Genomic DNA, 15,626 nt, shown 5'->3' with positions numbered 1-15,626 from the left:
AATAATTAGTGTTTCACTAATGCTATTTGACTATGAATTCCATTGTGTCATGTAGTCTAATAGGCTGCCAGATACATTTTCAATAAATGTGATTTTCAGGGAAGAGAGGTTTGCTGCTGCTCATGTTAACTCTATTTTTAATGTGAGGCTGATTTATTTTGTTTAGCAAATAGCTGTCAGTGTTTTGTTGCAAAATAGGAAATAGAAGTTTTACATTAAATACAAATATGTGATTAATGTGAAAATAAAAAAGAAAGTAATATGAAAACTAACAGGTTTGAACAGTTGTTTTATTGCAATTTGGGAGAGACAACCAAGTAATTGTATCTTAGTGCAGCTGCAGTGGACATTCCATTATCTTGCATATGTTCCCATTTAACCATGATCCAGCTCTGACTTCAAGAGCACAAACCTGTAACATGCCTCTATGGTATTAACATGTGCTTAGACATGTTACATTCAATTTGAACTGGAAATTCTATTATCTTTGGATAACAAAATCTCCCTATTTATATTTAAACCAAGCACATACAATCAGACCACAAATAATTTTGTAGACTTTTCAGAAAGTTCGTACATAAAGATCTAACACATTTACAAAATATGTTGCTACCATTACAAAAGTATGGCTTGCACATGGGGTAAAACCATTCAATCTCATTACATTGCTGATACGTTACATGTGGCATATCCAAATACATCTAACGTTGATCTTCTTGATAACATTTTGGAAGTGTTGTGACCTATGTCCCAGTAACATATAACAGATGAGATACTACAGGAGCTGAAAGTTTATATTATATATGATATATGAGCTATACTTGCCTACAGATATTATCTAGTATGGTGTGATGGAAAGAAAGTACTCCAGCCTCATTTCCTATTTTGAGATGAACTGTCAAGTGTTCAAGGACAGATTAATCATTTTTACTCTTTTGTGTGACATGTTAGCAAGCATACAGGAATCACAACTTGGTTGTGTGGCAACATTTTAAGAAAAACACAATAATAACACCTTGGCACACAAAAAAAAATATATTATGTAACGCACATGAGAAGACTCAAACCTCAAAAACAAGGAGGAAATAGTGCCTTGAAAGTCACAATAACCAAAAAACACCAAAGCACACAGGAATCCAGTAACCACAGCTCCACAAAGTGAATAAGGCAGCAAAATTTAATCTTGTTTTAACGCTTCAAACAAAATAACCACATTTTCGTCCACCTACATACAGGACTTCATCAGAAATACAATAAAAAACAAATTCCCTCCTTTTATACTACTTTCTATAACATTTAATCACTTGAAAACCCTTTAATATAAATTAATTAATTAGTAACTAGCAACCGTAATTATCTAAAATTCAAGTTACAAGCAAACTATAGTAATGAATGTTAGTATAAATATTTGATATAAATTCACAATACTACATACAAAATGTCAAAAAGGAATGCATTTTTCAACCCATTTAAAAACACACTAGTGTGCAAAACACATCAGATTATAGCATGAGGATTTTAAAAGACAGCTGAGTACAACATGAAAGGCAGAAATAATGGAAGAGGCCTGGCCTTCACTAATAATTTGAATGAATAAGGTCAGTTATGAATAAGTTGGAAACGGAGGCCTAATAACCCAAGCAATACATAGACTCATTATTCTTTAGAGCAGTGTAGAAATTAAAGAGAAAACTGGCAAAGTTTCCTAGACAGGGAGATTATAGAAGTATATTACAGAAAGATAAGATGGCTCCCCTGAATAGCAAGTAATGTAAGAAAATTACAGGTTTTTCAAGTGAAAGTGCCAACATGAGTTCCTTTATATCCCTACTAGATGAGTGTAAATGCTCTGATTGAGCAATTCAAACTGTGAGAGATGTCAGGAGGAAGAAAGTTGAACACAGATGCATCTTGTTTGAAACTGTTGAAGTAATGTAGAATATAAGAAAGGAATAGAAGAAGTGATAAGAAAACAGATTAGGCAAGAAATATCTTTAACAAGATTTTTACATTTTATAGGAGTGTGGGAAGAGATTTAAAAAGTATATTAAAGAAAGCTAGTATGGCTCACTGAACAACAATTAAAGTAAAAAAAAAAAAAAAAGTACAGGATTTCCAGGGGAAAGTGCCAATACAAGTTTTTCTATAAACTTCCTATATTAGTCAAAAAGGTTCTGAATTACAAACTCTGACTGTCGGAGATATCAGCAGTGGAAAAGACAACATAGATACACATTTTTGATGTTGTAAAATTCTTGCAGAATAAAAGAAAGGTACAGAAGATTTAATAAAACACAGATTAGACAAGTGGTATATTTTTGAAGAGTTTTATATTGTAAAGGCATGTGGGAAGAAGGGACACTTGTCCACCCTACAAAGAACTTAATTTGGATAGTGATATCAACCCATATGTTATCACCAGATAGGTAGCTAACTGGCTCACTGATAGAACCCACTCAGTCAAAATAGGGGAAGCCACCTCTAGTATTAGACCCGTAATGTGCGGTGTATCCCAAGGATCAGTCTTGGGGCCTCTGCTGTTTGGAATATACTTTTCTGAGGTGCAAGTCAAAATCAGTGGTCTGTAGCTGACCAAGTTTGCAGATGATTGCAAGCTGGGCACTGTCTTAAATTCCCCTAGTGATGTGAACATCCTCCAAAAGGGCCTTACCCAAACTAATGACTGGTGCCAGAAGCATGACCTCAAACTGAATGCCAAGAAATGCATCATTATCCCCTTTGGGGGAAATGGTATTTCCACTAATTATCACATTAATAATAATATACTAAGCAGGCAATCAGTCGTGAGGGACTTGGGCACCCAATGAGAGCAACCTGACTTTGACCACCATGTTGCCTCCATTGTACAGAAGGTTTTCTACATGGATCACCTCATAAGTAAGGGTATTTCATCCAGGAACAAGGTGGTCATAAAATTCCTATACTTCTCCCTTATCAGACTCATTATTTAGTACAATGTCCCTGTCAGCATGCACCTTGTCAAACACATGCAGCAGCTGAACAGACCACAGAGGTTTCTGACCAGGAAAATCCAGTGTCTCAAACACCTATCCCGTACAGATAGGCTAAAAGCCTTGTCACTCTACTCAGTCTCATACAGACTGCTCAGAGGTGACCTGTGTCTGGCATATAAGGCCATATCAGACCCAGCCTTGATGGAGTTGCTGCATATCTATACGTCAAACTCCACTCATGCAACACACACACAAGGCCTCAACCTGGTATGTGACATTAATAGAACTTGTTGGCAGGATAGATTTTTGTCCCAAAGACTCCCCCATCTGTGGAATAGACTCCATTTCCATGTCAAGCAGAGCACCTCACTAGCCCTCTTTAAGAAGAACCTGGATGACTGGATGGGAAAGAGAAAATACACCTATGGGATCCCAACTGTATCCCTGCTGGATAGGGGAAACCGGTGCTAACTTTGTGGGAACATGGGCAAAATTCTTGGCTGGGCTTATAAGGGCCTCTGGGTCAATAGCCTAGTGTCATCCTATGAACCTATGATATTATTAACTAAAAAAGTCATAATGAGGAACTTGAAAAAGCAGTCAGTGCTGACTATAGGAGAGCTTATGAGATTAATAGGTAACACCAGCATAAGACTTGGAAAACTCCTATGTGGTAAGATTAAAACAAATATTCAAGTGATGGTTACCACAGCTGCAATATCTGGATAGAATACATTAAATTAAATGTTTGGAAGCTCCTGAATTGGAAAAGAAAATCAAGAAATAAGCGCTGAGCAACAAATATTCTAGAAGATAAACAATCCTGCTCTTGTTTGTTTTGTTTGTTTAACACTGCTGGAAGCATGACTACATGATGAGTGAATGTGAAAAGATAAAATATTTGGCTACTTGAACGCTATCATGTTCTCTCACCCTCTACAACCTAAATCACACTTTACAACCCTCTCTAGTCTCCTACTCCACTTCTTTCTTATGTTTTTCCCACTAACTTACCTTTTCCACTTCATCTCTGCAGACCTTTCCTCTACATTTTTCTCTTTCCTTCCTACACACCTAAGCTCTTAATTTCCCCTCACTGTCTATAAATCATATAATCTCTTTTATCTCTTTAAAACATCTTATTATAATTGTCTCAGGTCTCATTTATCACATACTACTATATGTAACAAATGATGACTGTTGAGTTTTTCCTCACATATTTTCTCCAGCTCATGTTGTTTTCATTGCACTTTACTGTAAAACATGTGTTTGATGTTTTATTCTCATTACATTTTTTCACGTTTATGATTTGTATTGTAACACGATACTTTGTGATTTCAAATAGCTGTACTTGATGTTTTTGTAGTGTAACATGATACTTTATGATTTAAAATATTTGTACTTGATGATTTGTAGTGTAACATGATACTTTGTTATTTAAAATGTCTGTACTTGATTTTTGAAAGATTGTGATTGTGAACTTTTTCTCCCTGGGCATCTGCTGAAAATGGGCACTTTCTGGCCCAGTTGGACTTTCTTGGTAAACGAATGTCAAATAAATAAATAAATTAAAAAAGAAAGAAAGAAATTAAGTAAGGCAAAGGACAATCATGCCCATTTCATAATTTATTTATTTATGTATTTATGAATTGACATATGATTACCAGAAAAGTTTTCATTTTCAGTGGACACCCAGGGAGAAAAGCTTCAAATTATTACAAAACATTTTAAGAACAATAATTTTACAATTTTCAAAAATAAAAAATCTGCAGTTTAAATAATTATAACAAATTAGACATAATATAAAAAACATTGGTGAATAATCAATACAAGTTATGTGACAATCATTTAATATTTAGAGAAATTTTAGACAGTTTGTATGGAAATTAAATGTAAGTTAGTCTAATACAAACAGAATTGCAATACGAAAAGATGGAAAACAGACATATGGTATATTTAGATAGAAAGTCAGGGAAGAGTATTTGATAGAAAAAGTAAGGACCCAAGTTAAGACGGGGGAGTAAGAGGGTATAAAGGAATGAAAAGATACTTGTTCGCATTTAGGAATACAGTTTATCCTGGTTTTGATCAAGAACAGAGATAGACTTTAGTGGTTTTGAAAGATGGAAGGGAGAGTATTGACCTGATGAATGCAAGTAAGGAGTTCCAGGCCTTAGCAACCTTGTAGGAGTACAGAAAGTGCCCAGCAGATTTCACAGGTTTGTAGACAGACAGGAGTTTTTGGTCACTGGATCGCAGTGACTGACAGGGAGCATAGTTGTGCAGAATGTTTTTTAGTACTGGACAGGCAGATGGATGTTGGATAATTTTATAGGTGGTAAGAAGTTGTGAATATGTTAGTTGATGAGGCAGTTCTAACCAGTTTGGGCTTTTTAGTGTCCTGCAAATGTAGCAGCTTTGTTATAGCATTGTTCAGGTTTTAATTTTTATGATGCCTGCAGATTAGTAAGGATGGGAACACCATAAAGAAGTGTGGGAAGGAGACAAGTAGTGGCCATGGCTAACAGTAGCTAACAATGGTGCAGGACATGTGTGGGGAACACAAGTGGTGCACACACCCAAGAGGAAATAGGGTGATAGGAAAGCAGATGTGGGTTGAAGGGGACATAGGAGAGCATGCAAGAAGTATGATGGAATAGGAAGGTCAGAGGGAGGATAAGAAGGGTATGGGCAACATTTTTCTTTTGATGGGAAAAGAGAAGGGATGGAAAATACTTGGAAATATGAGGTAGGCAATAAAGCAGGTACAAACATGTAAAAAATATCACAAGACATGGCTGACCAAGATTACAGACAGCACACATATAGACCACACAACATGAGTGAAAGAAGAATGACAAACTGGGTGGGAATGCATACCAGACATAGTGCAATGCAGAAATACATATCAACAAAAGTGCACGTCATTGCTGAGATATTGCAAACTGTGTGACAGTCATACTAGGAGTACGACCAATGGTAGATATGTGTTGGAAAGCAGTACTGGGGATTGCTATCATTACAATACACAACAAATATTGATTCCAATCATCCACTAGACCAGGGGTCTGCAACCTGTGGCTCTGGAGCCACATGTGGCTCTTCCACCCCTCTGCAGTGGCTCCCTGTAACTTTGAAAAATAATGGCTACTCTATCGCACAATACACACACACACACACACACACACACACTGACTGCGATTGAGCAATCCCAACAAAGTAACAAATAATAAGGAAGATTTTAAATATCGCTCTTATAAATTTAGTTCTTTTATATTTAGTATAATAACTATGTATAAAACTTTGTATGCTGTGTTATCTTCATTTTAAGGGTCAGATAGGTTTTGTGGATCCCGATGAATTTTATTTGGTGGGAGAGGGACCAAAATGGCTCTTTTGATAGTGAAGGTTGCAGACCCCTGCACTAGACTGTCAGCAGTGCAAGTGTAAGCCAAGCAGCAGCAAGGAGAAGCAAATGCAGACAAGAGAATGCAGGAGCAGACTGGAAGCTCCAAACCTGCATGCAAAAGGTAAGCAATTAAGTACATTGCTAAACAGCAGTACCACAGCCAATGTTTAATGTGACACTGTGATAAGTAAGTAAATAAATAAATAAAGTATACAGACCCCAAACACAGGAGAAACTGAATCCATATGTCAAAAGATGCAAGCCATGCCAGAGGCAGCACGCATTGGTGTTCAGGTATGCAATGTAGATGTGTGACTCATAATGGCATAGCATAAGCCCAACTGAAAGAAGGCTCATCACATACCCACACCAGTGAAATGGAATGTTATGTAAATAATGATACATATATGGTTTAAAGAAAGCTAAGGAATGGAAGCCTGTGCATAGGCAGGAAGCATAGAGTTATCTGGTTAATGCACAACACCCAAGTACAGTAGAAACACTGATGGAATTTATTCAATTGCCAACACCTTGTGTGCATATGTCTTATGTGTGTATATATATATATATATATATATATATATATATATATATATATATATATATATATATATATATATATATATATATATATATATACACACACACACACACACACACACACACACACACACACTCCTATAGATATATATATATATATATATATATATATATATATATATATATATATATATATATATGCGCACACACACACACACTCCTCCTCCCAACCAACACAAACATATGTGAGAGATGCAGCTACACAGCCAAACTGGAGGCTAAGCTCTCTCAACCCATGACTGGATCAACCAGTCACAAGGAGAAGGGCAACACTAGCACCACATTACCAGACTCACATAGACCAGCCATAGCTGCACCAGAAAACAACTCTCAGAAATACGCAAAAACATACTCGGAGGCTCTAAATAAGAACCTGCCTAAACAACAGAGACCTCCTAAGCATACACCCAAGCAACCCCCACCCCACAACAGAAACCAGGTAAACCAGATAACACATACATCACAATGTCAGTGTGCCAAGCAAAAACAGCCCCTAAGGCAAAATAACGCACCTAACACACTAGTAATTGGTGATTCTATCATCAGGCACACAGACGTCCCACTCACTAAACTGAACAAGGAGAAGGTTACCATAAGCTTCCTGTCGGGTGCCAGAATCCACCACATAAGACATGCACTCAGGTCACTCCACAACAAGAATAAATATGACTCTGTCATTGTACATGTTGGTGTAAATGACCTGAGACGTACCTCCCTGGACTACATGAAAAGAGACATGGAGGAGCTCTCTGGCCATGTAGCCCAGGCTGGTATGACTCGGACTCTGAGTAGCATCCTGCCCTCACCCAAAATTATGCCAGCATAGGAAGAAAAAATGATCAGTTTCAAAAATTGGTTAAACTACTGGTGTCATTCAAAGGGGATCCAGTACTTGTCAGCCTGGGACGACATGCTTGACAAGCCACGTTGCTTCGCCAGAGATGGCTTGCACCTGTCGCCTCTGGGCTATACTGGCCAAGACTCTTGCCACCCCAATACTGCCTTTTTAGGCAAGGCTCAAAAGGCAAACCCACCTCCATAAACAACAATAATAAACAAAAACTGAGGGTAATGCTGCTCAATGCCAGAAGTCTAAACCTCAAAATGCACGCACTCAAGGCTCTCCTTAGTATGGAAGAAATCAACTTATGTGCAGTGACAGAAACCTGGTTCAAGGCTCCAGAGAGCTCCCCAGCACTACCAGGCTATAACTCCTACCATACCTTTAGATCCCAAAACCAGGACCGGAACACAAAAGGAGGGGGTGTGTCCATATTCATCAAGAACACCCACACCTCCAGGTTAGTAGCACAGCGCCCGGAATCTGAGACCATCCAAGTGCAATTGACAGTGGGTAAATTAACTGTTCAATTTATAGCTTGCTACAGATCTCCCACCTTGTCTCAGGACCCTCATGCAGCATTCCTGAGAACATTACAAAGTATGAAGATTCTATCCAACACCATGCTACTGGGTGACTTCAACTATCCAAACATTGACTGGGAAAACTACTCAAGCTCAAACGCCCAAGCCCAATGCTTCCTTGAGTTTATAAACTCAAACGCACTTGAAAAGCTGGTCACCACTCCCACAAGAGGTGACAACATATTGGACCTGGTCATCACCAACATGGGGAACCTATGTTCCCCTCCTGAGGTAAACCCGTCATTGGTAAGATCAGATCACAAACTAATCACACTGGACATCCACCCCCCCCCCCCCAGGCAAGGAAATCAAGGTAAAAAACTTCTCTAAAGCCAACTTCACACTCCTCAAGACCGAGGTGGGAAGTTTCAAAGTTCCCAATCAAATGGAAAATGATGACCCATTGGCAGAATCCTTTTCAAGTGCATTCTATGAACACCTTCAAGAATGCATGGAACGAGCCATCCCAAGTAAAACCAAGACCAACTCCTCAAAAAAGAGGAAGCCAATCTGGTGGACCCCAGCCATAAATAAACTTTACAACAGAAAGAGGAAACTCCTGCAAGATAGAACAAAATCCCAAAATAAGAAGGCATCTCTGATTAACATCAGTAAAAATTGCGCTCCCTCATTCAATTATCCAAGGCCAACTTCGAAAGAAAAATAGCCATTGACTCTAAGGATAACCACAAAGCCTACTTTAACTATGTCACGAGTCTAGGAGCAAACTCTCAGATATGCTCCAAGCTAGTGCATAATGGCCATAAATACACTGAACCAACTGACATTGCCAACATCCTGGCTGACAAGTTCAGTACAAACTTCACACCCCCCCCCCTCTCCACCAAAGGGGCTAGCACCCATCCCAGAAGAATGTGGCGCTCCAGATATCTTGGACACATAAGTAAAGACAGCCCTTGCAAAGGCCAAAAACACAGCATAAATGGCACCTGATGCTATCCCAGGTTGTGTCTGACACCAGCTTCAAAATGAACTAACCCCCCCATCTCAAATCACTATTCAAACTCAGCCTCTCTACAGGCTATGTACCCAAAGAATAGCGTACAGCAACAGTCGTACCACTCCACAAAGGTGGTGCCACCACTGACCCTGGGAACTATCGCCCTATAAGCTTGACTAGCTTAGGCTGCAAAGCCATGGAATGCATTATCATGGAGCTCATTAACAGGGACATTGGGAACCTCCAGACACTGGACCCCACCCTGTTTGGCTTTGTTAAAGGCAGATCTTGCCTCCTGAACTTGGTCGACTTCTTCAAAACAGTCACCAAGGCCATAGATGAAGGGAAGGTTGTCCACACAGCATATCTGGACCTCGCTAAGGCATTCGACACCATCCCACACTCAGGAATCATAGACAAACTCACCAGCTTAAATATCAACCCCTATGTCATGAGATGGGTTGCCAATTGGCTCTCAGACAGAACCCACATGGTAAGGGTGGCAGGCGCCATGTCTGACTTTAAACCAGTCACAAGTGGAGTCCCACAGGGCTCAGTCCTGGGACCCCTCCTGTTCGGTATATATTTCTCTGAAATACAGGCAAAGGCGGAGGGACTGTGGCTAACCAAGTTCGCAGATGACTGTAAATTGGGTGTAATAATTGACTCTCCAGCTGACACAGACATCCTGCAAAAGGTTCTCACAGAGACAAACACCTGGTGTCAAAGTCACGGCCACAAGTTAAATGCCAAAAAGTGCATAGTTATCCCATTTGGGAAAAACAAAGTACCTACAAACTACCACATAGATGGGAATCTACTAAGTACAGAAGAAGTAATTAGGGACCTGGGTACCCAAGTAGATAGCATGCTCTCCTTTGATAACCACATAGCCAAAATGGTCAGAAAATACTTCTGTGTCACACCTGATCACAAAGAGTTTCTCATCCAGATCCAAGGAGGTGATTGTGCCCCTTTACTCCTCACTCATTAGGCCCATAATAGAGTACAATGCCCCATTTGGGATGTACCTCACTAGACATCTGCAACAACTAGAAAGACCACAGAAGTACTTCACTAAGAGGATTAAGGGCATTAAACAATTACCCTATGAAGCACGACTAAAAAAGCTCCAGCTCTTCTCAGTCGCTTACCGTCTGCTCAGCGGTGACCTATGCCTGACCTATAGGGCCATGTCAAGCCATGAACTAATGGACATGCTTCACCTCAAAAAAATGAGATCCCTCAGAACCACTCATTCTAGTGACTTGAACCCATGTACAACAATAAACAGGACATGCTGGAGGGATAGATTCCTGTCCCAGCGACTCCACTCACTCTGGAATAGAATCCCAATCCAAATTCGACAGAGCTCCTCTCTGACCCTCTTCAAGAGAAATCTTGATGAGTGGATGGGTAATCATAAGTTCTACCCTAGGATCACTTCAGGAGCCCTGTTGACAGAGGCCCAGGTTACTAATCTAATGGGGAGGCGAAAGCCATCACTCTATGGCTAGGCTTATAAAGGCCCATGGGCAGATAGCCTAGTACTTACCTATGAACCTCTGAACCTACATATATATATATATATATATATATATATATATATATATATATATATATATATATATATATATGTATATATTATGTGTGCATATGCCATCATGGTGGTATAAAGCCGTATTGTACCTGTACACATACATTACAATGATGATAAATTTCAGGAAGGTAAAAATTCACATAACATATGCCATGTATATGTGAAACAAGTGTGGCAAAGCAATAAGGGGGAAGGGAGATGTACAACATAGGCCTACAACAATGAGGAAATGCCAGCAAGAGAAAGTTGATACAGAATAAGGCAGGACAACCACAGCTAAGGATACACAAGTGCACATGCATAGGCCTGCAACAAAGATGGACTACAAGTCCTCACAAGGTGCATTGACGCAAATGGCCAATAGCTGACACATGTGAATAGGGCATTGGGGATGCCTATAAACATGTCTGTGTACAAATCAGACAAATAATACAGTAATATTCAGCAATTATACAGCAAATGACAAGGTTACACAACAAAAGTAGATTTGAATATCACCTACCCATATATACTGCCATGCAAACATAGTACAACAGATGGTACAATGACTGTTATTGATATAAATATCACCACATATATGTAACAGACAATTCCGTATACACAAATACAGAATAAAAAAATGTAATAAGTCTATTTAACAAGTTATGTATTGCAAGGGTGGATATATTTTGGTCATATTATGGCCATATACATGTACATCCATTTAAATCAGAACATATGTACTACAAAGGCATAAACAAGGACCTGAATGCTAATCCATTTACATATGTTCTAATGTAAGCTAGTTTCAAAAAGACTGGCTAGTGCCATAAGGGTAGGGTTGGCATAATAGTTAAGTTGTTTACCTCAGAGACACAAGGTGCAAGATTTTGTTCCGACCTTTGGATGGGAAATTGTCCAATATGCTCTGGCCCTGTATGTGACAGATATGTCTGCTGCAATTAACATAACATGAGTGGGACACCATAGACAATAAATTAACCTTTGATCTACATATAAACTCCTCAATCAAGAAAATGCATTACAGACTAGGAATGCTATCCATCCATCTATCCATCCTCAACTCCTTTTCCCATTTTGCACATGGGGTCAGGGTGTCACTTCAGTAGTGACAATCATCTCGAGCCAAGGTTTACACCACAGGGTGGCTAGCCCTGCTGCAGGAGTTCTTTCAAAACTACACACTCAAATACACACTCTCACCTATGGCCAATTTAGACTGTCCAATCCACCTACCGCATGTCTATGGAATGTGGGAAGAAAACATAGCACCCGGAGGAAACCCTTGTGACTGTAGGTAGGACATGCAGACTCCACACAGAAGGTTCCTCAGCCAAGTATTGAACTAGAGAACCTCTTGCTGTATCGACACAAAAATATTTTGGACACAGACACCAAAACATTGTCCACTGCCTACCTGGTCCCCTCTCTACTATACTTAGCCTCCATTCTGACTAATGTACAGGTTACACTAAAATATAAGCATGAATCCTGTTATAATTAAATCTCTAAATTTGCTATTGGTGCACCTTACCACACACACCACTGCACAGCTGTCAATTCCCTGAACTGGCTTGGATTCAAACATCACCAAACTCACCTAAACTATCTTCAACTCACTATAGCCCACAAAAAGTTATATATCAACTCCTGTATTAAACTCCATTCTCCTAACTTATATACCCACCAGGGCTCTCCAATCTTTAGATAAGCAAGATGTAACCCTATACAGACATCACAAAAAATCTGGACAGTGTCTATATTCATACAGTGGCACAAACCTCTGGAATACCCTAGCTGTGAAAATCAGAACTATACCAAACCTCAAGAGTTTCAGACACATACACCAAAGAACTTTCTTCTTAAAACTGGTATCTGCCCCTGTTCCAAACCTGGCAAGTTCTGCCCTTACTGCTTCCCTTCATACCTGCCCATCTCCATTTTATTTTCCCCATCTACTCTACCCCTACTCTTCACCCTCTGTACCTTAACCTTTCCTTATATCCTCTCTCTCCCCTCTAACATCTCTCTCTCTACCACCATTCCCGACCACTCCCCTTTCACCTTATCCTCTTTTGCATACCTTCACCTCAGGGTCTCCACCCCCTCTAGGAATATAGTACTGCTTACCTTCCCTAGCTGTATTGCTAATCCCTATGCTCCCCCCCGTCTATTTATACATTGTATTTTTCTCTTAATGCCTCCCTTCTTAAATCTCCCATAGTTTTCCCTTTTCTTTCTCCTGCTTGCTCAGTGGGACAACTGTATAGATTCTTGTACAAGACTAACCATTTGAACCTCTTCATATTTTATATATATATATATATATATATATATATATATATATATATATATATATATATATATATGCACATGATTATTTTATTCCTAATTCCTGCCTTCCCTATAAATAAGATAATTTTCTGCCCCATTTTTTTGTTATTTTAAACTAAAGTATATGCATATCATCTGCCTGTCTTGCCTTTTGTTTGTAAATTTTATACTAAATGCTTATCTCATGCTTCATTACAATATTTTAATGTGGAGCTTTTCTCCCTGGGCCTCCACTGAACATGAGTTTCTGACCCACTCAGGCTTTCCTGGTCACCAAATGTCAAATAAATAAATAAATAAATAGGCTAGGTTTAAAATGGCCCACAAGAGCAGCTAATGTAGTTCCTAACAATAAACCTATACTAACCTAGTACTCAACTATGAGGCTATAAGCAAGATATGGAGAAGAACAGAAATCATGAATAATGCAAAGCAAGGCATCACCTCCTTATTTTCACTAAGGGACTAATGAATGTCAGTGCAGTACTTGAAGGATACATGTTTATATGTACCTGTCACAGTCACTTGACACAGTACTGTATAAGAGCATGGAACAATAATTGCCAGGACATGGCACATGTAAGGTCAATGTGATGGTGACACAGCATAACCCAAAAATGTTTCACAAGTAACAAAATCAAGTAATCAATCAACTAATGTCATGTACCCATAGCATTCATTTTGCAAAGCATTTTCATTTATTGATATTAATTTATAATTTGAGAGCTGTTGCGAATAACTCAATTATTTGTCAAATTACTACTGATGTATCTCTTTGTAATCTGTAGCATTCCTTTAACATCAGCTATTTAACAGAGGTGCCAGTACATCTTGCTAAATCCTGTTATATGTCTGATGAATTTATTAGGTTAATATTGTATTCTGTTTACAATGGTGTGAAGCACTTCTTTGTCATGAAATACTGAAGTCAGTTGTACAACAGACTCAAACTGTAATTTTGATGGACTGTGATGGGCCCAGTAGCAATTGCAGTGAAAGGCAGGAAAGATGTATGTCTTTAACTTGTCTGCAATTTTAAGGAATAATGGTCCTCACACCCTGATATTGGGTGATTTCAATTACCCAAACATTAACTGGGAGAACTACTCAAGTACTAACTCCCTTGCCCAACATTTACTAGAATTTATAAACTAAAACACCCTGGATCAACTGGTCAACAACCCCACCAGAGGTGACAACATATTGGACCTGGTCATCACCAACATGGGCGACCGGTGTTCCACACCAGAGGTCAACCCCTCGCTGGTTAGATCTGACCGTAAGCTAATCACTGTGGATATCCACATTCCACCCCCACCCCCGGTCAAAGAAACTACCTTTAAAAACTCTTTAAAAGCAAACTTCACATTACTTAAGACCTTCGTGGAAAGTTTCAAATCCCCCATGCTGAAGGCAGTGGCGGCTGGTGACTTCAAATCACAGGGGGGCTGCAGGAGACGCTGAATGGGCGGGGTCAAAGGGAAGGGGTGTGGTCAACCATAAAGGGGAGGAGCTATGCACAAAACCACAAAAAAACTAACTTTAATTAAATACGCTGCCCTGGGTGGCAAACCATCATTATGAAAGTCCAATCAAGACAAAAATAAGTGTAGAAGAATAAAAATATTTCAATGCATTGGCTGCATGACAGCTTACTTAATATCTAGATGGAAACAAAAGGTTGTGAGGCATGAAAAAATAAATTACTTTTTAAATACATTACTGGAATGCCAGTCAAAATCAAGTATAAGAAAAACAGAAGCACTCAACTCAAACCACTTCTCCTTGCACTGCAGTTCTAATTATAATATATTCAGCTTTATTAAAGTACCAAGCAACATGCTGAAAGTAGAAATCTATGTGATGCCCCACTTGTAAAAATGTTCTTATCCAAAAACGACCTGCTGCCTGACAACTTGTTTCATGGGGAAAACATGATAAAAGTAAAAAATGAAAAGCAAACAAGAAACAAGCTCAAGATACATTGCTTAAAGGATTACTGTACAGGTTATGGACCACACATGATTGGCATTCTGTTTAGTTTACGGGTAAAGCCTGTAGAGATGACTGGAAGTCTCCAACAAGTGTAATGAGCGTTTTAAAATAATGGAATCCTGTCCTTTAATACCAAAGGCTTATACATTATCTAGTCAAGTATTCTCTGCATGGCAACAACAGAAAGGCTTTCAATGTTGGCAATTCTTTAACAGTATGCTTATTAAAGCTTACTTGCATCTTACGATGTCAGACAAGCTTACCTTATGGTCATTAAAGCATTGCTACTTAAACACAGAGCAACAGGCACTTTGAGTAATAAGCATA

The sequence above is a fragment of the Protopterus annectens genome, chromosome 3.part0, assembly GCF_019279795.1.
Source record: "Protopterus annectens isolate FY-2018-M chromosome 3.part0, PAN1.0, whole genome shotgun sequence".
Taxonomy (NCBI): Eukaryota; Metazoa; Chordata; order Ceratodontiformes; family Protopteridae; genus Protopterus; species Protopterus annectens.
The sequence above is the reverse complement of the archived record's forward strand: the minus strand, read 5'-3'. Positions refer to the sequence as shown.